At 43.8% G+C, this 26585-nt stretch overlaps 1 long non-coding RNA gene across 1 annotated transcript in view; it reads left to right on the top strand.

Moving 5' to 3' along the window:
- Positions 1–26585, top strand: part of LOC135329416 (uncharacterized) — a 177566-nt gene continuing 150981 nt past the window's right edge. Inside the window, exon 1 of the long non-coding RNA XR_010390910.1 lies at positions 1–120. This is a non-coding gene — a long non-coding RNA (uncharacterized LOC135329416). The remainder of the gene's footprint in view (positions 121–26585) is intronic.

Genomic DNA, 26585 nt, shown 5'->3' with positions numbered 1-26585 from the left:
TATGCATTTTTCTTTCAGCCGTCAGATCCTCTCCGCTGGAAAGAATATCGTTGAAGTACAGCTTGAGACAAGCGGTATGGACCAGAAGAGAAACCATAGATCCTGATGGTTGTCAGAACAGTGAGTCATATCAAATTTTTCTTAAATATTTCTTACATATGCATCTTCCTTTAAGACCATATTATAAAACAAACACTGTGACATATGGACTCATAAACTGAATTCTCTGGAGGAGAAATAGTGCAGGTGGGACGCCAAGCTTGCATAAGCTTGTTAATTTTATTTCTCAGATGAGTTTCATATTGGTGGAACTTGAGGTAACTTTTTTTTTTTTAAATGAAGATGATATCTCAAGAAGAAGAGTTACTTGATTTGTAGCCCAGATCCAAATCAAAAGTGTGGATGCAAATTGCCTGGTTTGTGAGAAGAATGGTTATCTGGACTTTGAATTTTTAAGTTTATTTAAAACTTTGCTGATGGATGATTAACTGCTGAAAAAGAACATGTTCACAGGATTTTTCTTTGGACACAAAGCTGTTCAGTATCTTTGTAATCAGATAGGACCACTCCTGGTGTATGTAAACAATCACATGCATATACATGTTTAAATAAGGGGCCTGGAAATGGAGGTAGGGAGTGACTTTTTTTTTTAACTGCAAATTCAAGTGGGCATCCTCAAAAATCATGTGGGCTAGGAATGACTTTATTCTACCCTTACCGTTCTACATTGCTTGGCTGCAGAGTAGGCCTTGCATGGCATTTGCTCAGAGATCTTACAAGGCGGTGCTTTAACCACAGAAAACAAGGTTTGCAAATGCTGTAGATGATTCTGAAACAGTTTCCCAGGCACAGAACTCACGGCAGTGGAAGTTTTGGAGCTCTCTGAGTAAATAAACTTTTTTCTTGTTTCTGTTGAATTCAGAGAAACAGAATTTTGTTACCATTGGCTTGCTAAAAAACAAGAGTATATTATACACTCTGTTGCATTCAGATGACCTCATCCTAATCAAAACAATCTTGTGGGACCTCTGATACTGATTAAGCACTTGGGCTGAAGGGACCAGGCTACCATCCTACCTCATTGGCAGGGGTGTTGTCATGAGACATTTGTTATGTTTTTGAAGCAAATATTTCTGTGATAAGTGTTGTATTAAAGCCCACAAGGATATGAATAATCCTGTATTCAGTGCAGAGTTTAAACTGCATGCTATAAATAAAACCAAGGCCACACATTGACTCAAAAAGGTAAAAAAAAGAAATACTGAATAGCTCTGTTCATCCTACCCACTAAATGGGGTGAGGCCATGGGGAAAAATGTCTTTTAATTGTATCGCACGAGTACTGAATTAGGACTGCACAAGGCAACCTTAATTCGGGAATTTCCAGCTCTTGAATACTTGACTTTTCAACCCTAATGTAGGTGGTTAGAGAGGTTATTATTTTGGTTTTGTTTGTCATCATACAGCTCAATTGCATTTTAAAGTACTTAGTACTTAAAAATTTATTCTGCTAGTACATCTCATATACTAAGTCTCCACTGCTGGTCTTTAAACAGAGCTAGGAATGACAAGTCCTCCCTTAAAAGGATTATTTTACTTATTGTGAAGAGAAGCTCTTAGCTGCCATCTTCACTTCTTTCTGGTCATAAAACTCCAGCCATCAGACAAAGATCAGCAAGTCTCCTAAAATGAATAGGCGCCCCAAGGAAAACTGAATAGCCTCCAAAGCAATTGTATCAAAGTGACATCAGCGTTCAGATATTTTCATCTTGGCTATTCCAACAACATTCAGTCAATAACGAGCGGTAGAGCCAGTACATGCTGACTCTTTTTATTGCTCCCCCACTGGGAACATGTCTCTTTGTAAGAGACCCACTGAAAGCAGTAGGTCTAAAAACTAACCAGTTTTTTGTCCCATATCAAAGGACTTGCCTTCAAAGCCTGTGCAGTGCAGGCATGTCCTTCAGCCAGTCCTTGCTCAGTGAGCAGTGTAATGATGAAATGCAGCTTTGTGGTCCAGCAAGTTCTCTCTCCTCATTAAGATCTCTGTCTGCTGGGCAATGGGCATCAGCTTGCATAGATCTGGAACCTTAGATACCTTTTAAGGGTTCGGAGATGGTTTATTAGAGCAGTACGGCGAATTACCACCTGAAAATCATTCCTGACTTTGCTACTGACCCCTTATAAGAAACTGCGAAAGTCATTTCATCTGCAGCATTCAGTTTCCCAGTGTGGGATATAATGATGATAATGATAATGCTGATCTCCATTTCAAAGTGCTTGAAGGTCTAGAGATGAAAAATGACCTTTATCACTGAAGTACTTGTGTTTCTGGTCTCTACAAAGTCTAACACCATGCTTAGCACTGTAATTTATGAATGAGTATTACTGGTAATTCCCTAAGCTCTTTTATTCTTTTGATACCACCTAAAGGAATTCTTGCACTATAATCCCCACTTAGCAAACAGAAAATGGATGCACAGGGCAGGGTAACAGTTTGTTTAGGGCTTTCTTAGTGTAGCAGAGGTAGGATAGGAACTCACAAATACATTGACACTGTTGTGCTGGGATATTTTAACTATGCCTCTCCTCTCCTGGATTATGCCCTTTGAGGAGAAAGTAATTTCCCCTACCCTCCCCCATCTCCTTACTAATTTCTTTCCATGCAGAAATAATACTTAGAATCTGACATTGTGCTTTCTGAAGTGGTTTCAATTCTTGCTGTCCTCCTAAGAGAACTTTCACCTTTTTTGAATGATCATGTTCAGTTGCATATAATTTCAGATCCATAAAAAAACAAGTCCCCTTGTATTTATATATACTGCAGCAAAACATATCTTTAAGGAGAAAACATTGCCTCACTGTGACTATCTGGATTTATTGGCTATTAGAAGTCTTATAGTGTGTGGCTTGCATTTTAGAACTCTGATTTCAAGCTTAATGTGGTCAGGAAATATAAAAATACATTTATTTATGTCATCTACTAAAAATCTCAACCTATGTTACTGCTAGTCTAACCCAATCTGTGTTTATGTTGGAGATGAATGATCTGTTTGTAGCTGCCTGTGTTTCTAGCCAGGCTGAATGGAATGATTCTGCAGCAGAACTGTTTTTTTTTTTCTTTCTTTTTATTTACTGCATGTGGCAGCTATTTCCTTCCTCCCAGAACCCACTACCCACATCTCGAGGGCAGTGCAGCTGTCTGACTCCTATCAAGCTGTGTACGTGGAGGGATGTGATTTACTGAATTGTTCAGGGTCATCAAAATTCAAGCAAATATTTCATTCCTGCTGGTACCTGTTCACTGTTGCAAATGTGGATTTGATTCACTTTTCAAACTCTTTTGAGCCTGCACATCAGCAGCTACTTTGGCTGACATTTGCACAAGCTTTGCTTGTTATTAATCCTTAGGAAAATAGTTTTGTAAGTAATTTCTGTTCCTACCATAATAACTGATAGTGATCTTCCTGAATTCCAGAGAGACAAAGGATCAGGCCTGAGACACTCTCCTAACAGATGCAGGCTTTTTAGGGTCTGATGTTCAGTGGTCCTGAACAGCCACAACATGTCAGTGAAATGATCCACTGTAAGGTACTTTCCACCTCGAAAAATAATTTCTGGAGTCTTTTCCCAAAGCGTTAGATGAATCTGTATTATATCTATATTCAGGACTGAAGAAGCTGGAAGGAGTGAGTTCACCCCTGTTAAACAATACAGAACACAGGAAAGAACTACTTTAAATCTGAGTAGGCAGTAAGCCTACCTACGCAAACATGCCTCACAGCTTTTTTCTTTTCAAGCACCTTAAACTTGTGCCTGCTGTTTTCAATTCAGTGTGTATTAAGTCCTGTCCCAGTGGCAGGCAACTTCCTAGTGCTAACAACAGTTTGGTAACTACCCGACACGCACTGAGTCAGGCCTAACCAAGCTGACTCCAGCTGCTTCTGCCAAGAAGCAGGAAAGGTGTCGTCTCCACAGCTGCTGTGTTCCTCTAGCTTTCCAAAGCACGCTAGCAATTAATTCTGAGGGCTTTTAGGCTAACTTCACCTAAAATGCATCCACCTCCTCTATCCCTTGTTTCATGCCTCAGGTTAATTTTTGTATCATGGTTTCAGAGGTCACAGGCAACGTACGTGTATCAGAGAGTACCCCGTCTTTAGCAGGCTCGCTGGGGCAGGAGGGCAGTAACTGGGCAATCTCCAGAGGTCCCTTCCAGCCTTAGCCGTTCCGTAAGCTCCTGGTTTTGCTGGTCATGCTTGACAGATTTACATGCCAGGATAACAAGGCACTGTTCATCATCAGAATCTCTCCGCCAAAACGGGCTTGGAAACGGACAAGCTTTGCACTTTCAGATCCTGCTCTAAGCAGGAAGATGAGGAGAAGAATGGTTATATGTGGATATAAATGAAGCTAAAGAAAGGCAGTAAGAAAGGATGCAGTGAAGCTCTGGGAAGCCTTCTGAAAAGAAAATTGGGGGCTTGGATCTCTTATGACCAGAGGTAATATCTAATATTAGATCAAATGTTATAGCAAGAAAAAAGGAAAGAGGTGTGGGGATGGAGAGGGCTGGTGTCTTTTTTAAGATACCTAAACAAGTGACCTGCAATCTTTTTTGATTTGCAGGTCCCTAAAATTTTCCAGTGGGGAGGGTGCCATTTCTGTAGCGAACTGTAGCTTTCTGACAACAGACTTTTTTGTCTCGATCATATTTCACAGACCCTTTAGAAGTAACCCCAGATTCTGTGAACCACAGGCTGGGAAGAACTGCCTCTCATGGTGAAGACCACATATGCCTTTTTGCAACAAGCACAAAGAACTCCTGTATCGTTTTTCCAGTCAAGGGTCCCTTGATAAACACTTTGCAGGAGGACATTTCCCTGTTGATCTGAAGTGACATATTTGAGTAAACCACGTCGGATGGGCTGCAGCAGCCTCTCTTCTGTTACCTCCTTTCATTCAAGCTTTATTTTTGTTTTTGGTATACTTGGACTGCTCCTGAGATGAAATAATACACACAGTGATCTCAGCTGACCTTTTATGTGCTGTAGGAAACAGGTCTGACTCCCCTGAGCCATGCAATTGCAGAGGTTTTCTCGTGTAATTTCCTGGAACAGGTACAGTTGAGATGCTTTCATTGCTGAGACCAGCTCTGCAATGGGCAAGTCCTCTTGGCACCAACACACTTAACCTTTTTGTTCAGCCGATTTCCCATCCTGTGTAGGTGGACAATGAATACTAATACGATGCAAATTATTTCCTTTTAAATGTGAAGGCTCCCTGATTAAAAACATACTGTCCAGGAACCCTGGGTTTGTTCTAGTTCCATTGAACAGAATGGCCTTGTTGCCTTTGACTTCAGTGACTGTGGGATCAAACTCTTAGTTTCAAATGGGTTGCAAGTGATTTTTTTTTTCTTTCGGAAACTGAGGGTGAATTAGCAACTTGGCAAAGGAGGTGCAAAGAATACAGAGCAGAGAATTTGGAGAAAAAATTGTAAAGAAGGAAAAAAATAGTATAGTGTTGCAGAAGGTTATTGTCTGAGAGTTCAGAAGTACGTCAGAAAATCTGACACTGAGGTTGGTGGAAGGTATTATGGGATTTCTCTTAAAATAAGCAAGTGGAGAGTTGATTAAAAGCTAAAATATTGATGCTTGGGAGAAAGCTGGAACTTGCCTGACTTCTTGGGTTTGATAAACTCTGAAAAGGGGTCTGGGCCATGCAGCTATGTTCCTAGCCTCTGGGGAAGTTATACCTTGAGATTATTCATCCAGTGAGAAAGAGTGTTATAGGTGTCTATCTTTGGGTTTCCATGTCTGTTTTGCACTGCTCTTCCCTCCACATACGTGAGAATTTTCAGACTGGGAAGTAACTGAAATCTTTGACTTGCCAACAGCCAGGGGACAGCACAGGAGCTGCAAGCATCCCAGATGCTTCCATGTCCCTGCTTCTCTGCCCTGCCCTGGAGGAACCACTTCTGTGCAGGGTTCATCTGGGCGACTTTGCTCAGCTGGATGAAGCTTGATTGCAGGGTGTCCCTGTTCCAGGCAGGACCAGAGGCACATGCAGGGGTGCAGATACTGTACTTTAGATTAAGATGCATTTAGATTGCATTTAATGCATTTAGATGCCTGCCCCCCCCTCCACTCCCCGAATGGAGAAGCTGGATGCAGATGCTGGCATTTCTTCATCTGCCACTGCACACTGTCTGGACCTGCCTCTCAACTCAGGGTCACTCCCGTCACGTGCCACATCCCTGTCTGGAGCATTAAGTGAAAGGGGAGTTAATGACACCTGAGTATGTCTGTCCACACTCAGGTGTCGTTAGAGAAGATGGCTTAGCTGGTTTAACACCTCACTGGCACTGAGGGAAGCGGGTCTCTGCTCTGCTAGGGCAAGGTGGAGGTGGATACCTCGTGGAGATTTCAAGGGGATCTGAGGACATGGGTGTTGTACAGTGGAGGAGCACGTGGTCTAGTGTTTGATCTGGTCCACCTTACACAGGTCTATGCTTTGGGGAAGGGTTGGGGCTGAAGGCAAAGAGCCTCATTAGCCCAGCACTCTGGTGCACGGTGAAAATGGCGCTGCTGTCACCTCTGGGGCAGGGTGCTGGCCCGTGGGGCATCTCCACTGCAGTCTGGAATCCCTTCCGTGGTAGTGCCCCAGTCTAATGGGAGTTAGCTGGGAGTTAGAGACTCTTAAAAAACAACATTAATACGAGTTACAGAGCTGAAAATAATATGGATATACAGGGATGGGTAGTTATTTCATAAAGTTATTCTTAATTCTGATTAGCACTATTTTAGTTAAATATCAGACAGGCTATGTATCTGATGTTAGAGCTCTGTAAATACTGTAGTTTTGGCCTACTGTTCTCCTAGTTTGTTTCTTAAAAAAAGAACAAATTCTACAATAATGGGAGAACATTATTAAATAAATGTTTTCTAATCAAGACATTCTAAGGTGTACCATCACCCAGCAAACAATCCTATCGCTCTAGTGGGACCACAAACGTGCATACAGCTGCTAGTCCATGCAATCCTGATTTGGGGCAGATTTGGGGCCTAGATGATTTAAAGGAACTGCTTTGTTTCCCACAGAAATTTGGCCATCTCTGGGGTGGAGCTTTCAGTTGTGTAGCAGCATGTATCAGGATTAGTAGCCAAGTCATGTGTATTCTCAGCCCCTCATGCCTTCCCCCAAATGCATATTGTAAAAATATCAATATGAATAGGACTAAGCCTCGTTTGTGGGTGTGCTTGAAAGAAAATCAATCAGCAATAACGTCCACCCAGCAATTCCATTTAGGAAGGTGTAACAGTGCTGTAATGCAAGGCTTTACCACTGCCAGATGTGGAGGGAGTGTTGTTCTGAATAGGTTGTTTCTGGAGTATCCACTTTATGAAAGTTCTTTGACTTCTATAACTATTTCTGTATAGATTAGCTGTAAAGTAACCTAGGTGTCCTGAGCTCCTTTGCCTTGTCCTGCCACAGAAATCTCATCTGAATTGCACTGGCTTGGGAAAGAAGCCATTGAGGAAAAAAGAACAGACTCCTTTTGTAGCTAATAACTTCCTTTAATTGGTAATTAAGCTGCCTGCTACTTATAAATGTCAATAAAGGTCAAAATATTTAGAAGCGGAATCATTTTAGCGGCTTCCCATTTCTCATTGCATAAGCTGCTTGCTGAGACCACACACAGGCACATTTGAAGATGGTTAAGATTTCAGAGACCTAGTCTTCCCACCAAATTCTTATATAAACTGGCCCAGAAGGGGACAGAGCAGCTTTAGTCAATAGGAGGGAGGATGTGAACCAAGTCTTCTGGGTGAGCATTCCACGCATTTTGGAATACCACCGCAGGCACTGGGGCTGAATCAGACAAGAGCTGGCCAGATGGTGCACTCATTTACTCTTTAATTCAGGGAAACGGAGTTGCATCTGATCCATGTGCAAAATGACTCAAGAAAAAATGCCTGGTAACAGCTTAAGTACCCATTGCAACTTCAAAAGGAGAATTGGTATAAATCCTGAGTATATCTACTGAACAGAGAAAAATATGGAGGGATCTCTCAGTTTTGCTTTCAGCCCCCGAGTTAATGTGTATGAATACTTATTTCCATTGCACAGATTTGCCTATTTTGTGAGCAGATTCTTCCTGATGAAATTAAGTTTACAGGGTGAGCAAGTGAGGGGGGCATTTGTTTTTGAAGGGTGCAGACAGTGTGTTCCCAGAGAGATCTTTGATCTTTTTATGGTATTTTGGGTTTTTTTTAAGTGTATGTATGTGTCTTGTAGGTGCTTGGTATTTTGCAAATTGGAGGCCAAAGAGACTAGACTTGCATATTACACTTTTACAATATGACCTCCTCTTAATGCTTTCCCAACATATCTTCAAGCAGCTCAGTCTAATTTGCCATTCCATAAACTTCCCATATAGGACATGGGGTGTGTGTGTGTATGGTCTTATGTATGCATGTATGTACCTTTGTATATTTGAAAATAAGCTTTGCATTGGTGCGAGTCACACATATTTCCTGCCTCACATCACACTGCATCTAGCACCGTACATCAGTGATTCTGCCTCCCCATGGCCCCAAGTTCTGGTAGACCCGAGATCTGTGCTCAAACAAACCACATTAGAAAACATGTTCCTCAGCAGGAGTCAAGGTTAGTTGTCCCTTTTCTGACGCATGTCCCAGTACGGTCCCTTCTCCTCTCCTGTGAGCCAGATGTGTTCCACATCGCATGATCTTCACCCGGAGGGAAAGCAGTGATATGAGTGGCTTCGGAAAAGCGTGGATTGTTCTGTTCCCTAGGAAGATGTCAGGCAGTTACAGATCTCTCACCCTTAGAAGAAAGCAAGAGAGATCTGAAGTCCTCTTCCATATTTCAATCATTCGTGGCCAAGGAGTCCATAATGATTTTACCATTGTCTCCCTCTGGCTAGTGCAGGATGGAGCACGTTCAGGTGGGGATGAAGCAACTAGTCAGCTTGTTGGGTAGTTCTGGGTGTGGGAAGCCGATGAGCCTCTGCTCTTTCCTTCCTGGCAGGCTGAACTGGGGATAGGGATAAGGGTGCAGAATACATGCTCCCAGTGCCAGTTTACCTGCGGTAGCATCAGACTAGATAGCTGGGGGGCTGATCCAAAAATTGTCTGAAATGGGTGGCATCCTCCACCCATGGGCACACTCATCCTGCACAGGAGCTTTACATTCGATCCACCCGCCCCCGCCAGGCACGGCTGCAATTAGAAGAAAGATTCCCTGCAGTCTGGTGAGTAAATAATAACGCCAGCCAAGTTAAATCTCCCTTCCGTTACATGTTTTCTTGGGGTGGATATGTTTGCTGGCTGCACTGCGTGATGCATGTTATAGGTTAACTAATAAAGCATTGCTGGCTTTACATATAAATGTGCTTATGCCATAAAAACATCAGAACTGGAAAGCACAAGACAGTCATGCTGTATGTGACTCCTGCTTGCTTGTTTGCTTTCTGAGTCGTGGATGTTTTCTGCAAAGATTTTAAGGAAATGGCTGTGAAGAGCAACATGAGAAATCCAAGTGCTAGCTTTCTAAAGTCAAACATTCTCTAAAGTTGTATGATTGTCTTAAAGACCATAGGCTTAAAACATGTACTTTCAAAATTTGTTTGCTTTGTTATTTTTGGCCCATTAGACTGTTCTTAATTTCGTCCAAACTTTTCCTCTGAAACTGTGACAGTGTGAAACTTTTTAATAAAAAACAACAGAACCCCCCCTCAGAACAGAGCACTCTGGTAATGTTTCATGACTTCAGCAGCTACCGATTTGCTAAGAGCAAGAAAACTGTTTGACCATCATACTAGAAAAATAATACATATTTTGATGTTAAAGACACAAACATGAATTAAATAGTAATCTGAGACTTGTATTCAAATGATACTTCATGTATCATGTGATTTAATCAATGTTTAAATGAACAATACAATCTTGGTAATGCCCTCTGCCTCTTTACTTTTGAGAACTTATTTGGAGGTTAAAATAAGCAGCGTTGCAATAGTTAATAGTATTGATAATTACATTTGTATAATTGCATTGGGGGAGATGTACGAGGTAGTGTCTAGGGCACCCCTATGCATCATGAAAGAACCACACCATACAGATTCTGTTCTGTACAGGCCAACATTTAACTGTTCATTGGATGCTTTTTTACAGCTGGTCTAGATCCCAAGATCTCAGGGCGCGATGTAGAGAGCCTCCAAAATACTTCGTCTTAACATGCACACTACCCCCCCTTAGAGAGGTCTGGTTTGCACTGTGGTCCCAGGGATGGTTGCAGCAGCAGGGATGGAGGGGTGGCCAGCTTTGGCAGTGGAGTGAACAGTGCTTCCGTCGCCCCCCGAAATGCCTCCTGTTCCTACGCCGTCCGGACCTGGAGGACTCGGGTGGCTGTTCTTCACTGTGGCTTCATCTTTCATAAATTCACTCATAACTCAGCTGGGGGTGGTGGTGTGCAAGTGTGCATCTTGTTAACAGCCAAATATATACCCAAATACTATAAGCTTTCACTTTCATTTTTATCTTACAATTTGTGCAGTACAATTAGGATTTGTACTGATGTTCTGACTTCACAGCAATGGTGCAGCTCTGCACCACGTAGCCAGGGAGTGCCAGGCTATCCGATGCCACCAGGTCGTCTGTCTGTCTGCACCTCCCTGTCTGCCTCAGTCCATCCCAGTGTCCCACGTCCTTTCAGTTAATAGAATTTTCAGATTGTCTGAGGAGGAATAAAGAAATGAGAAGGGTGACATTTCTTACGTCATGATCCTGTGCATCTGATGGAAGAAGCAAGAAGAGGGAAAGGGCATGCAGGGAAGATTAAAAAAAAAAAGAAGAATTCCAAAGTGTAATTCTAATACTGATTATTAACATTATCACTCAAATATCTATATATGTTGCTGGGGTATGTGTAAGAAGCAGTGAGTAGAGAGGAAGGTATGTAGAGAACTCCCGTATTTACCGTATTTATTTTTCCTTTGTCTGGGCCTTCCCAGATGGAGCTGTGCCTGGCGTGTAGTGTGGGCACAGAGTATCCAGCACGTCACCCTCTGGGCAGTGCTATAAAACCAGCCTGCATCAGAGACACTGCACATACCTGCAGAGGTGATCTGTGGATGCTGGGGGGCATTTGTGCAGAGTGGTTGCTCGCCCAGACTGTTGGGTATTCGGAAATCCCAGGCAACTGGCTAGAGTCCTCAAATTCTGTCTGGACAAAATCTGTGGCCACGAAGGAGGACATGCCCACATTTTTCAAGACCTGTGGGAGCTGTACACCTGCCAAAACTGCATCATGGTTGCTGTCTAGCGGCGTGTAGACATCTCAGTGGCTGTTCTGGTGTTCATAACTCTGCGCTCAATGAAGTTCTTGTTTCTACTCAGTGTTTGTGCATCTTCTACCTGGACCAGGGCAGTGGAGGATAGAGAAAAAGGGGTTAGAAGAGATGGGGGGGAGGGAAATCTTCTTCAGATCCCATCGGTGCTACTTAGTATCTCACCCCGTTGTCCGTCCTTCTCTATTAAGTAGCTCAGCTGGACAGCCCCAGCGGAGCTGGCGCGCTCCGGCCGTCGGGCTGGGAACTGCACGGTAGCGACAGCATGAGCTCCCCACTTCACTGCCTGAACTCACCTCTGTATCTTGCTGTAAGTTATTGTTGAGCTTAGGCTGTGCCGGGCTGGGTAGAAATACTTGTGATCACTCATTAGGAATTCTTTCCGCAGTTTCTTTCTCTTCTAATTCACATAAATAGTAAATCACTTGTGTCAATTATATAACGCTCTGCATCGGCAGCACGGCTTAGCTCTTACATAACACTGAGCAGTGACAGCTACAGTCAACCAACAAATGGTGCTGCACATTTTCCTATACAGTTTCCCAGCACTGAGCATATGATTTAGATTCCTAGCCTCTAAAGTACTCCACTGGGTGTCCTTTAATATTGCATTATATTACTCATGATGCATAGTCGATTCCATTGCTTCCATTTACTTTAGGAATGATAAATGTCAGAAACGGTATGAGAAGTTTATAAATTTTAAGTGCTTTGCAGGCAACTGTTACCCAGAGAAATTTTCAAACTGTTTGTTACTGGCAAAGGATAAGGGTCAGGGAAAAATAGCTTCCAGAAACTTGCTTAATAAGTTTCAAAATGGGGTAAAATGCATGAATTCTTTATGACTAGAAACGATACGAGTGTCAGGATTTTCCTTTCCATACTAAACAATTCTGCATAGTTAATATTTAAAAAGGGTTGCGAGAACTTAGCAAAAAAACACCCAACCCGAGAAACTTAGGGCTCAGCTTTTCTCACTGTAATGTTTTTGTAGTGAAGGGTCGAGTTCCTGAACGCTCTTCCCGCTCAAACGCGGGGGCTAGCGGTGCCGTGCTGGTGGGCTTTGAGCATCCTGGCCCAGACGATGCGGGTACCTAAAGCAACTGCCGACAGAGTGACCTGTGCTTCGGGCAGGCTGGTGTTAACACACATCTGCGTCATCCCCGTTGCTCGTATTCATAGTATCGCAGCGAGGAGCGCGCTGGAGGCTGTGTATTGTGGTCTGGCAGCGCTGTCTTCACCAGGAATGATCTGGCCAGCCTGCGTGTTACAGGTCCCTCTGGCTATTTGCTGGCCTCAGATGAGCCGCACTGCAGGATGTAAACAGGTCTCTTGGCCTGCCGTCTCAGCTGCCGAAAGTGGTAAACAACAGCTAGTAAAGCAGAAGGACAAAGAAAATCGAGACGGGGTTAAGGAAGCTTTGCAGAAAGGTACTGCTCCCTACGTTTCACATGAACACCGAGGTCAAGCACGCAGGGAGAGGAACAGATGTGAACTTTACTACACAGAGGTGCTAAATCTTTGGGGATGGAATACACCCCGCGTTGCCCATTCTTATTTAGGCGTCACGGGAGGGCTCACTCACGTCCTGCCTGCCTCACAGAGTTCACAGTCGATGAAATGAGTCCTGCAGAAGTAGGCTTTGCCCAAGTACAGGCAGGGCTTGTTCAAAGGATTCAGCAGCACATTCAAGCATGAAGTCTGGGCAATTGTGTTTGTCTTTCCCAGCGACTTTATTGCCTTTAAACCAAATTACTGTTGCAGGGTTAATTGCTTTATCAGTTGCTCTGGAGTGCCAGACAAATAATTCCAGCTTCTCTGGGAACCGTGGTGACCTTTTGCATATCGCTTTCTGAAGCTTTGATAGTTGCATCTTTGCAGAAATAACTTCAGCTGTCTACACCCCTGTTGAGGTAGCCTTGCTTGAGTGATAGCAGTCAAACAGCAAAACGTCGCTGCAGCAGCACAGACTGATTGAATTAGTGACTAATGAGCTTTGCGACACAGTTCTGATTTGGCCCTGGCTGCTCTGATGCACTGGTCACTTGGAGGTAAGAGAACCACTGTAAAAGGCCACCGAGGTGTAGAAACGGGCAGTATCAGTCATAACCCAGGTCCTGCTGGAGTGAAGATGAATTCTGTGAGGTGCAGAAGTTTATCTCCATAAAAGCAAAAGGTTTTTATAGGGTTTTGGGCCACTCAGGAGAGCGAGGCAAGCGGAAGGGTGTCTGTCCGTTCAGCGAGCGCTGCTTGCTGTGGAGAACAGCTCTTGCGATGGATGCTCCAAGGTTTGACAGGCGTTTCTCTGAAGCTCTCACGCAGCCGCGGTGCTGCGGAGGATGCATCGCCGTGCCCCGGGCAGAGCAGCAGCCGCAGACCATGGCTCGGGGCTGCCAGCAGCTTTCGGGGCGAGGAGCGGGGCCTTGCCGCACGATGGCAGCCTGGGACCGGCGCTGCGGCCGGGGCGAGCGGTGCTGCCTGCCCGGCTACCGGGGAAGGAGGCTTCGCTGCAGCAAAACACAGAACACCACTGTGCGAGATAATCTTTCGCCTTGTGTTCTGTTACTGCAGGCAGTCGCTGCAGCAGGTCAGGGTTATTTTAAATTAGAATTGACATTTTACTTCCCTGTGTTTTTGTGGTTTCTTGTTTCCCTTCCCCCACAACCCAACCTTTGTGGGGGCTGTGGAAAGAGGTAGAAGCCCAAGTGGTAAAATATGACAGAACAAGAATATAACAGTTTGCAAAGGCTCATTTACTGCAAGACGTATTCAGACCGATTGCAAGCTGGTAGGAATCCATGCGAAGGCTGCGTGAGTCTCTGTAGTAAGTATGCAATCACGACAGGCTGCATTTCTCCCAGCCTTAAAAGCTGTGGCTGTGAAAGCATATGCATTATAGGCAATATGGAATATTTTTGAAAGTCTATTGCAAAACCAGTGCATAGCTGCTAATGTCAGATCCATATGGCATCTGGTACAGCTGCACAAAAATATTAATCTGAGCTTTCTATTCCATGCAGATCATGCTTAAATTATATACATTGTCCCTATTGTGCATTGTAGGGGATGGTCTCTTTCATATGCTAGCATCTTATGGCTTTCATTTGTTCACAGACCTCCCACTAAGTGACTGTTGACTGAAAACCTTTTTACTTTTTTGCCAGGTTTAGCAAAAAGGAGTTGGTGTACTTAGTGCCTTTGATCTATCTAGGATGAACATTTTCATTGAAAGAGGTGGATGAGTCATTCTATATTTGACATGAAGCTATCTTGGAATACCTCTGGGTTTGCCTTTTCAAGCTCTTTTATATTTTTTTGCATGTGGCTATAAATATTTTGCTCTGTGAGAAGCATGAAGCTCTTTTTTTGGAAATGAAAGAGCCCTATTCCAAATAGGAAAAACACACTTAGCTAAGGTTTGTGCAGTGCATATTTAGTGGTAGAAGGTGCTGTGTTGGCCCTGCCTTGCTTTTCAATACAATATCCTGCAGTGTGAAATGAATGGCTGTATTTAGAGGTATCTGGAAGTGATGACTGATGTTTGGAGAAGTTACAAGGCTTTTCCTTTTCCACATGAACTCTCCAACCTGGCATTTCCACAGCAGTGAAATACTTCTGGGGCTGAGGTCATCTGATTATTATTTCCTGTGTCATGTGCTGAATTTATTATTTTGTTGAGTATTACGAATATATTCTTGAGTTGCCTGAGTTTTGGATTCTTCAGCAGAGTTCACTGGCATAACAAGGATATTGGATTTGCAGAAATAGCTTTTTCTCCTTGGGAATTATTTGGTTGTGATTAGTGAATGAAAGTCCCAAAAGAAGAAAAGAAGAAGGAAAAAAAAGAGGGGGAATAGATTCAGTAAAAATGTTGTTTCTTTGATATTCTGCCAACATATTATATAGTCAGTTCAGGAAAAATTGAAATTAGTATTTCTGTGCTGAGAACTGTTAAAAGCCAGGAATCCAGACATTTTACTTGCTTCAGTGTCCAATTTTTTCTCTCCTCCCTTCTCTGGAAAAAGTGAACACATTTGTGCTAATCTAGGATTATTTCTGGTCACAGCAGGATCACGGTATTGTTACTGGGAATTGCATGGGCCAGTAACGGGCTCATTGCTGTAGAAATATTTTCATGCAGATTTCTTATAGTTTTTATACTGCTAAAACCCAAACAAAACAGGCACCAAAATGTAGCAAAGTCTATTCATATACAAATACTTGTGCATATACAAATCTGACTCAAATGCTATGTACGTCTCTTGCAACTGACTTGTACAGTGCTCAGAGCAAGGCCTGTCCTGCTCAGGGCTCCTTTTTAGCTTGCACTGAGGGGTGGGAGAAGAAACCATGTTCCAAACAAACAAACAAAAAAAAAAAAAAAAAAAAAGGAAAAGGAAAGAAAGAAAGAAATTCTCGACAGCTTGGTTCTTGTGATTTGTCTGTTTGTAACACTGACCATATTTCTTCCTCCCTTGTTTTGGTATATTGCATGGTATGCAGTTCTTCATTAAGGATATTTTGTCCTTTGGCTTTTTCTGCACATGATTACACAGTAGCCATCCGTTCCCAACATCTGTGTTTATTAAAACCTTTCCAATAAATCTGTGCAGAAAGGAACTGTCCACATTTCCTCGGAGTTCTGTTAAAGATACTGTTTCTCCTTGTTGTGAGTTGTGTTTTAAAATGGTTAAAGCTTATCCAGCTGAGGGGTTTGCATCTTGCTTGCATCCTCAACATTGCTAGACTACTCACTGCCCCAAAACTTCCCCAAAACTGGTGACTGGGTTGACACCAGTGGCCAGGCCTTTCCAGAACATTAAGTGCACCTCCCTGACCGAAGCCCCTGGGAACAGGGAACAGTTAATACAGACATCATTACTGCTTTACAACCTTTACTCTGCTGCCTGGAGATGGCAGAAGCTGTTGACGGCTACATTAAAGGGTGTTTCAGCAACGAGGGCTGCTTTACAATGAGGAAATCTAAGGAACGACTTAGTGAATAAGCTCTTTTGCGTGTTGGGTCACATCCCGCAGCATAGCGTTCTCTCATCATGGTGATGGTATTGACTGGGACATGTTTCCACACCTCACCCTGACTAAGAAAAAAGGTATTGGCACCTTAAGGTGGATTCTCTGTGCGGTATTGTATACTGCGTAAGGAGGGGGCGTTGGCAAGCAGATTTTTGGTCATCTGGTTCTAGTCATTTGAGGCTGAATGCCTCTGCTTATGGTCTTGAAACCAAAGCCACACTAAGCATTTCAGTGTTTGCAGGGACTTCACGTGGAGATCATCGGCAGTGTACGTGTGGGAGAGACACAGGTCAGGAAAGGCCTGGAGGAGGCAGCAGGCAGTACTGTCCCGGCTGAGGGGAAGTGCCTGGCCACAAGTGGTAACTGGGTGGCTTCTGGGTGGCTCATGCAGAGCAGGTGAAGCTGTCACAGGAAGACACCTGGTCTGTGTTGGGTGCAGTACAATTCACCTTTACTAAGTTGCTTGTCTACTGGCCTCCTAACCTGTAGTTCTGTGCTGTATCCCCAAAGGACTTCATCTTCATCTTGGTGGGCAATGCAGTGCAAGTCATTCAAAAAGGGCAAAGCTGATAGGGTAGGAAAAGGGTGGTGTCAGCCTTTGCTTTCTGTCTGCTAGTTTTCAGTGGCTTACATCCCAATTCTGGGCGAGTGTAGGCTCTTCTGTCAACTTAGTCTCTGCACAGCTGGCTTTTTTAGGAGGTGTAGCAGTGGAGGGGGACCTGTTAGTCTTTGGAAGGAAGGAAGTCTTCTTTGGGGTACTCCATTGCCATTCAGCTCTAGCCCCTCTGTGCCCCATGTGAGGTGGTAAGAGGATGCAGAAGGGTGATCCCTAAGGTCTGCTGGGGCTGTCAGCCCAATGATGTGTCATCAGGAGCTGCTTCTTCCTCAGCTACAGCACTGCTTGCGGATGCTGGCTTGTGACAGATACCAGATAACCTATATATATGCAGCTGTCTGTTCTTGGCTAGGCAACTTCAACCAATTCTTATGCTGAGCATGTTTTTGCTAGAGAACCAGTGGGTTGGCAGTGCAGTCCCAGCAGGTGATGCCAATTTGGGCAGAGTTGCAACAGTTGCTTCGTCTCATGTGACCTGAGACTGTTAAAAAAGCTGATCAGCTTTGATTGGGAGCTTCTGTAGGATAAATGTATCTGAAAATATTTATGCAAATGACTTAAATTTTGGATAACTCACCCTATTCTGGATGCCCACAAGACCTGGCAGTTATGAAGGCAATCTGAGCAAGCATGTGGATACTTCACAAGATCATCTTTTGATCAGTAAGATAACACCATCCTTAACTCTTATGGTACTTCTGCAATATGGTCTGTGGGGCTTTCATTACGGACTAAGGTCTTAGCTTGGTTTGGATTGGATCTGTTGCCAGGAGAACTGTGCGTCTCCTACACAAGATTTGCAGGAACAGAGGGTGGTGCCCTCCAGAGTCCCAGATTCAGGAGTTACCTATTGTTTTTTCCTAGCTACTTTGATTTTTTTTTCAAACAAGAAATTTAATTTCATGCTAAAATTTTCTGCCTTAGAGGTGAGTTGCATTTTGTCTGGGCTCTGTGGTGCTTGTTGTTTTATATCCTCTCTGCTTTCAGTAGAGGGCTGCACTAGTAGATTTTCTTCAGTGGCCCCTGCTACAGGATCAAGTAGAAGTGATCAAAGAAACGTGGTGTGCTTGGAGCAGCCTGTTGTACTTACTGCAGGTATCTGCTGTTTTGAACATTTTCTGGCTCTGTTGGCAACTGGATCCAGACTAATTTATGTTAGTGTTAGATAAGTGTGGAATAAGTGTGAAGACAAGGGGTTTCAGAGGTGGCTTTTCTATTGCTTTCAGAGTTTGTGCTGAGAATATCTTTGCCGGATGCAAGGATGTGACTCTCAGTAGTGAGGAACTGGGACTGGTTTTGGAGATATAGTTACTCACCTGAAAAATTGCACGAAGACTTATGATTCAGGAACTGGTCACCATACAGCTCTGCTTAACCAGATGGCATTAGATCATAAGACATGATTTGTTAGGGCTGAAAGCACTGCACCTCCTTTTTTTCCAACCAACACTCACCCAGGAAAGAAAGAGAAACAAAATCTAAGCTACAAACCTAAACATGTCCATATGTATTGTCCATACATGCAGTATGTGGTATTGGGATAAGAACAGAGCTTGATACCATGGTTGTGAGTGGAAGAATGGTCTTGGGGTTAAGGCATTGGAGTGTACCTTGAGAGATCAAGATTCACTGCTTGGTTTGTGGCCAAAGGATTTGTTCTCTCTGGCAATCATTTCCCCATCAATAAAATTATATTTATTTTGTTTCTTATCCCAGAGAGACCCAGTTTCCATGAAAAAAGGAAATGTTTTGCCCTTCTAAGTGGTGTGAAAGTCAGACAGTTGAGGGCAGTGTATTATAATCTCCAGGTATCTAAAGCTCCTACTTTCCTGAAATGAGTATTCCTTTAGCTGAAAGTTGTCTGAGTATTGATAAACAAACTCTTTGCTTGATTTCTCCTCCAAAGTCTAAGGCAGTCAGTAGAAAAAAGAATCAGGCACTATTCTGAGTGGGTAGGTTAGCAATGTTGTTATCTATCAGCTCTCTTTAAGCTCATTGCTGGCATTTTTATAACATTGTTTTTCCATTCTTCTCATTTGTGTTTTACATACAAGTCCTGGTATTTTGGTTTAGCCCACAAACAACATGAAGCTGCTATGAATGCCTTAATTTTTCCTTTCTACTGCAAACCAGACTTTTCCCCAACATCAATTATCCTGAAGGGATTGCGTATGTAAAACCACACCAAAAAGTTTGAAGCCCATATAAATGCATTTTCTTTTCTTCTGAAATACTGCATTCTTCTGTGTGTTATCTTTGGGTCACCTTGTTTTTCACAATCGCTGATGACTAAGTCGGGGCAGAGGTACTGTCCATTATCTCATTTTCTTCCCTATGGTAGTCACTCTGGCAAGCAGTAGGAGGTTTAGGGCTTCCCACCGAGGAGAAAGGACTGCACAGAGCTTGGATACTTCCTCATTTTTATTCGTGCTATGGAAAACCAACTTGGAACTGAGGTTGTGACAAATGATTTGTGTGTGGCCCTCCCTTCCGCTGTCCAATGCACAAATGCTTGTTTTCTAGGGAGAAAAAATCCCCAAGAACAGACTTTGGTTAGAGTGATAAAGGGTTTGTCTTATGTTTCTGGGCAGATCTAGCTGTGATGGCTGAAGTGGGCACCAGCTTCTGTTCCCGGTAGCAAGACCAGCCATGGAAAGCACAGCTACTCCTCAGTTGCTGCAGTTTACAGCTGAACACTTTAACCTGAACTGCCATCGATTTCAGCTCATATTATTTCACAGGGTTGTAAAATGGGATGGCTACAACCCAATATCAATTTTTATCTCTTATTCTCTGTTTCTTACTAAGCTGCTGATGGCAGGAAGCAGGGAAAATATAGTCAGGAAGAAGTTCAGTTCATGCATGCTCTGATTTTATTTTTTTTCCCCTAAGCATTAGCTACTGGGAAACTTGCTGTTTGTCGCTGGAGACAACATGATACTCTAAATGGACTTCTGCTCTGACGCAGGGTGACCATTTTCCTGGTTTTAAATGTTACAGTACTGGATTTTGGCCAGATCTCCTATGGCCTATACGAAGATGATAAATCAAAGTATCTTCCCCAAGAAGCAGACAATTTAAGCAAGACAGGGGAACAGAGACAGTCTGGGGAATATTAAGAACAAGTTTGAAATTTGCAACTATTAATGAGAAGTTCTTCATTTTTTCATCCAGCTCTAGGGAGGACATCTGAAGATTTTGGATTTCAGTTTCATAGTCTGGGAAGCCATGCTGGCAGGATTGTTGTTTATCTCTCCCGAGAAACAGCATGTTTCAAGTTGATTCTCTATCGAATAAAGGTTTAAAAAAAATATTTTGTTTGCTGCTTTCTCAGCTGTGCATAGCATTTGTCTTCATCCTTTGCCGGTATAATATTATAATAGTTTCTTGTAAGTGCTGAGCCTTTACTGCTGACAGCTGCTGAGAAATGATGTTCTCATGAATCACACTTACAAACACCGCTCTCCGATGTGACCAATTCTCAACCCCCGTAATTAACAGCCAATTACTTCCTCTAAGAGAAGCCAAAACTCAAAGAGATGAAAGAAATACTGTTGTGGAAGCAGATGGGTTCTATCAGTTCCTATGTCCTTTACGAGCATACGCAATGCTGTGGATCAAACTGAACTCTCTCTTAAATTGATACACAGCTCTAAAGAGCGGAAGCTCCTAATACCTGGCCTAGGTTTGCCCATCTGTGCTCTCAGCGCGTGCGGAATGCAAAATGGATGGGGGGAAAGAAAGGTCCATTGCAACTTCAAGCCGATATAGTTGCAATAACAGTAGGTCATGGATTTAGAGTTTCTGGCTGTTCCCTCAAGGTAACAGTCCACATTTATTAGAGGGTGTGTATGCACATGCATACACGTTTATGAGAGCGCTGTATAGTACTAATGCCAAAAACCCCAACCAGAATATTTAGAGTCCCTAGGCTGCAGCCCTGCCCGCTCTTGTTTAACCAGGAGAACCAAAGCTGAGCCTTTTCCCTCTGGAATTTGTGTGGCAGAAACCAATGCGGTTTAGAAGGCAAGGCAGGGGAGTGGGAGCCAGGAACTCCTGAGCAGAGCCTGCAGTTAGTAATTTATTCAATTTTTCTCCTCCTCATGCATTACTTGTTAACAGGCTTTCACTTTTGTAGGTTCATGCATATCTACTATGCAGGAATCGCTTCCTGGGTACAGATTACAGCCCGTGAGATCTTCTGCAACGTTTTATGGCCTGTTTCTTTCACCATTTGGTATTTGCAGTACTTGGTTGGGCAACTGAGTTGCACGATGATCCTATTTCCTGAATGACTGGCTGGAATTTTGTAAGTGGGAAGAGTTAAATCAGGGTTTCAAAATGACTCTTGAATTGTTCCAGTGCCAATCCTCCACGCTGGTCCCTGGTTTTGTCAAACAAATCGTAAGTCACTTCATTAATATCATGAGATAATATTATGAGATGTACACAGATATAATGATTTCCTAAAAATAACTAAATGATTCTTTGCGTTGCAGTAGGTGGTGTAAAGGTGGTGGTGCCAGTCTGTTTTCCAGAACTATGTGCAATAGAAGTTTTAATTTAAAAACAAACAAACAAAATCCATAAGAATAAAAGTGGAGGTTTGAGCCCATAAACGGAGGCTTTAAAAACATTCATGTTTTGACATGTGCATGACATGGTGAAAGTTGTTAGCAGAGACAAAATCATGTGAATATTTGAAACTTCTCCTCTCTGTTGAACAAAATAACGACTTGAATGGAAACCTGCTGACACAAGTCAAAAAAGGATGCTGGATGCTGTTGAAGTAAATCTGCCTGTGCCATGAAATGAGCATTCTTAATCTTCTGCAATATTTTTTAGCTCTGGATCTCTTCACATCTGCTACTGGCTGTCTGACTTTGTAGCAAGCTACTTTTCTGCCTCTGATTATTCTATAAAATGTGTTCAGAACATTTACGGGGAGGCTGTAGGAGTTAGTATTTCTATAATTCTCTAAACATTTGAAAATGTAAAATATTTGCAGATGTAGTTGCATATATAATTATATAGTGACTCTTTTCCCCTGTATACTAAATTTCTGAATAGTAAAAGTCTCTTGGCTGGCTGCTTCTCAGCTGTGAAACATTCAGAGGTCTCCTTATGGGGAGGACTCATGCAGACTTTCCTCACAAGTCACTGTTTTACCTCCTGCCCCCTGTTCTGTTGTTGCTTTCACAACAATAGCATGAAATAACTAACAAATAATCAAAATTAAATTCAAAGTGGATTTATGAAGTATATGGCATTCAAGTTCAGTGTTTCTGGTTAGCAAAAAACCTGTTTGTCTAATGAAAAAGTAGGATGTTTTTCAGTGAGATACATGCTTTGGATGAATGTGAGAACTTGGGAAAAATTGAAAATTCACTTCGCCCATTTGATGTGCCTGCAAGAAGCAGAGCTGGCATGACTTCCTTCTTCTGCAGGGCTCTAGAGAAACCTGTCGTCAGGCATATGCTCTTGGGACACTTCCAAGTGTCATCCAGACCCACTTCCTTTCCGTTTAATACTTTCCTAGCGTGTTTCCTTCCCATTTATCTTCATCTCTCCTGCCGTTGGCAGTCCAGAAGAACTTCGTGCCATTAAACTGCACGTGCAAGTTAGCAGTTTTGTCACCGTTTGGTGGCAGTGCTTGCCTCCTTGCTGTCCTGCTGGGTGGTATGGAGCCGCGGGGCGGGGAGGAAGGCAGGGGCCTGCCCAGACGCCTCTTCAGAGCCCAAGCTGGGGGCAAATGTGCTTGAGCTCCACCGGATCCTGCTGCAACCAGGAAGAGGAGATGCTGGTTATGGTGCTGATGGTGGGAGGCAGGTGACGCTGGCTGGCCGAGCCCAGGCGCTGTATCTCTCAGGATCTCTGATGGAGTAGTGGGGGATGTGATCACGGCTTGGGCTACTTCTTGCCATCCCCGGCATGCCTGTTCCGGAGGAAGTAAAGAGGTCTTCTGCCTCTGGTGTTAATGTGACTATCCCACCCTGTCAGGCTGCCTGGAGATCTAGAAATCTCACAGGAGGACAAACCCAGAACCGTGTTTCTGATTTTGGAGGCGGTTTGGGGTTTGTGTTTTGATCGAGTCTCGTTTTACACGAACCTCTCTGTCAGTCTTCAGTGCAAGCTGGCTCTCTGAAGCTTGTTTCTGAGAATGCTGTACCTGCAAAAGTCCCAGTGATGACCCTGGGGCTGCTGCTCATGGCAGTGGTAGCAAAAGCGGCTCATAAAGCAGAATTGCTGCTTTAAGCCTTCTACATCCCTGGTGTCTTTAAAATTATTGTAATCGGCCTATTTTAGGACAGTCTGCCCAATGACATCCTCGTCACTTAAAAAAAAAATCCAACAGGAACCTCTGAACGTGAGTCATACCTTTGTCTTAGTGTTTTTCAAGGATTTTTGGAATTGATTAAAAAAAGAAGAAAAAGAAATCCTTGACATTGACAGAAACAGCCACATGAAGTCCATGTATTTAGAAGTCGCTCAACAGTGAAAGAAAGCAAGTCTGTAAGCTCCAAATATTTCCTCGGTATAAAGGATTTCTAATTAACCAAGGAAAAAAAAAAAAAAAGAGAGAGGGAGACTGAGAGACCTAATAGCCCGGCAAATTTTCCTCTGAGAAAGCCGAGTTTCATCATTCGATGGTAGAAAAGCTCTGCCTTGTAGGTGGGACACTGAAAATCCCAGATGTTTGCGAATATCGGATGCTTTGGGAACCATATGCGAGGATTAATCACATGCTCCCATCTGGAGTTTGCAGAGGCCCCTGACAGATGCGTTAACGGTAGCTGCCCGTTAGCTGCGTTCCAAGGGCAGAGCGTAAACAGCTACAGCGCAGTATAGAAAGCTGGAAGCACCTTACGCGGGACTGGGACTCTGCAAAGGCTATAGCTTTCAAGAAAATCCTCCTCTTCTAAGTATGCAGTGTTTTCACCTTTGAACTGCACATCATCTTTTTGTGAAACCTTCTGTACGGTATCTGCTCAACAGCTGTTAATCCGTGGTCACAGGGCTTTTATCTTAATGACTTGAGGCAGGGAATTGTTCTGAATCGCATAAAAAACATCCATGACCTTTAACAAAAAATCTGTGCCAAAATCGCCTTTAAAACTTCTTGTAGTAAACGTTATCATTTTTCTTATGCTCTCCATGCCCTGGCTTTCATCCAGAAGCAACAGAAATTATACATTGGAGGGGAGATGCCATTAGGCAACGTGTAAGCAACAGATTCTGGGAAAGTCCCGCTTTCCGGGAGGGCTGTAGTCCACTTTCTGGGGAGGCTCGACTGCTACATGTCCATCCTCAAATAATGGACTTGTGGCAGGTGAAATATTCTTCAAATAAAAATGATGCTGGATTCGGACAAGGATCAAGGAATGCAGAAGCACTGTTATCTACAACACCAGCCCTCCGAAAACCAGGTCAAACTCTCCTCCATTACAGTGTTGGTTTAAGAATAATTCAGAATTTCTGAAAGAAAAATAATCTTGGGTTCTTTAGTTCTGATTATTGGTGTTGAAATCTTGTGGTGCATCCTAGCCATGTGTTTAAGTTTTTCTTCATAACTTTGAGAACAAGATTAACCCCCCCCCCGGGTTAATGCTGAGGTTCTCATGAAACTGAAGACGGTATCACATAGAGCAGACTTGTGACCTAACCGAGTGCAGGGAACAGTGCAGTAGTGTGCTGCCCTTTAAAACTCCTAATTGCACCCGCCATACGGCAGGATAATTGCTCTGCAGCACTGAAACAGGCATCTTTGAAGCGAGGGATAAAAGCACTATGTGGCCAGAGCTGAGCAAAGGGTTAACTCCCGCGTTCTCCCCCTCCCTCTCCTTCCCTTTGCTTGGGTGCCTAGGGGAGACTGAGACGAAGAAAGGAAATCGGTTGTGACTGCAAAGCAAAACTGCGCGGTGTTACAGGCGTTGGTGTTACTGGGCTGATGGGGGACCAGGGCGAGCACACGCTGCAGGCCGCTCGGGGCTGCGGGCAGGAGGGGGAGGAGAGGCTTTGCCAGCCGGCTGCAGGGCCCAGGCGTGCTTGTGCTGGTGGGGAGGGTAAGGCGTTCAGCCAGTGCCGTTCTGCTGTCTCTTCTGCTGTCTCCTCGCGGGGCAGAGCAGTTGCTGCGGTGGGCATCCTGCACGGCTTCCCTGGGAACACGGGTGCCGTGCGCGGAGGCAGAGGGGTGGGTGCAGTGGGGCCGGTGCTCAGGGCTGCCTATCCCACGTGTGTGCAGTGGGTTAGGCTGCTCTGTACTGTGCTTCGGAGAGGGACAAGGGAAGGGGGTTTCAAGGACCGGCTAGCAGCTGGAGCGGATTCAGCGCACTCCTCAAATGCATCTTTTGATTCAGTTTCACCCCTAAGTTCATATGCTCCAGCATATGATCCAGTTCATGTGCTCCAGCACTGCTCCGCGTTGTAAACTAAATCGCAGTAGATGAGGATGACTGTGAGATTCACCTTGTGAAAGCACACCTCTAATCTGAATCAAAATGTTGGTACAGATACACCCAGAGTATTATGGAAGTTACTCCTGAGGGAAGGCTCTGCCTTTGTCAGTTTACCATTTTCATATATAAAATGCTACCTGATAGCTGTTAAGAGAGATGGAGGGAATCAGCTCAGCAGCTGTTGGAGAAGAGGAAATCTCCTATTCCTCTCCCAGGAAGAGAAACCACAGGCCTGGGGCTCTGGAAGCGCCAGCAGAGATGGCTGCACGTGTGTCAGTGGTCGAGGTACCAGTAGATGGTGCTCAAGAACATGGAATGTTCTCCCCAGGTTTTGAGGAGCGTTGAGCTTTTGAGGCTCTGCCCTCCAAACGGCTCCTAGCGTAGGCACTGTCAGGCAGCAGCCTTGTCCTCCTCCCCACGGGAGGAGTGGAGATGCAGAACTTCTCCGTCGGAGTGCGGTAGCATTTTGCGTTATTTTGCATTAAGGATGTAAGAGCAACCATATGGGTGAGGCAAAGATCCAAGTCAGAGTATTGAGACAGGTGGACAGCAGTCCACTACAGGTGCTTAAACAGAAGGACGTGAGAACCTGGGCATTCAGAGATCCTTCATTCCCCGGTTGCTGCAGTAAATGGTTGTACAAGTGCAGAGCAGCAGGGAAGGCAGCAGAGCCCTCGTGCTCTGCTGCTGACACATTTCTTCCAAAACATGCAGATTAAATTTATTTTTGTGTTGTTCCTATTGCTTCGCTTATGGTACCAATCACTCTGAGGTGGGGAGAGGATATCTGTTCAGCATAACAGTGGGAAAAATGTTTGGTCAGGTCTTGTTGCAATTCCTTTGAAAATGAGCAATGTTTTTTCTTTAAACCTCTACCATACATTTGAGAAGGGAATCTTATGGCCCAAGTCAAGTGAATTAATGTTTTGTGACGGGAAGGTGTAATCAGTTATTAGCATTGTGTTGGACAAAGTTCTTTGTCTTTGGACATTTGGTCAAGTGCCAGATTCGGGCAGCGTCTGATGTTTGCTTTAGTCTCTGAAGTAAACTCATCAATGAAATGATGGTGGAGTTGTGTCAAGAGGCTTGGATCCAGGTGGCAAACTTGGCAG

This window comes from Dromaius novaehollandiae, chromosome 10, assembly GCF_036370855.1.
Source record: "Dromaius novaehollandiae isolate bDroNov1 chromosome 10, bDroNov1.hap1, whole genome shotgun sequence".
Classification (NCBI taxonomy): Eukaryota; Metazoa; Chordata; class Aves; order Casuariiformes; family Dromaiidae; genus Dromaius; species Dromaius novaehollandiae.
This window is presented reverse-complemented; position numbering and strand designations above follow the sequence as displayed.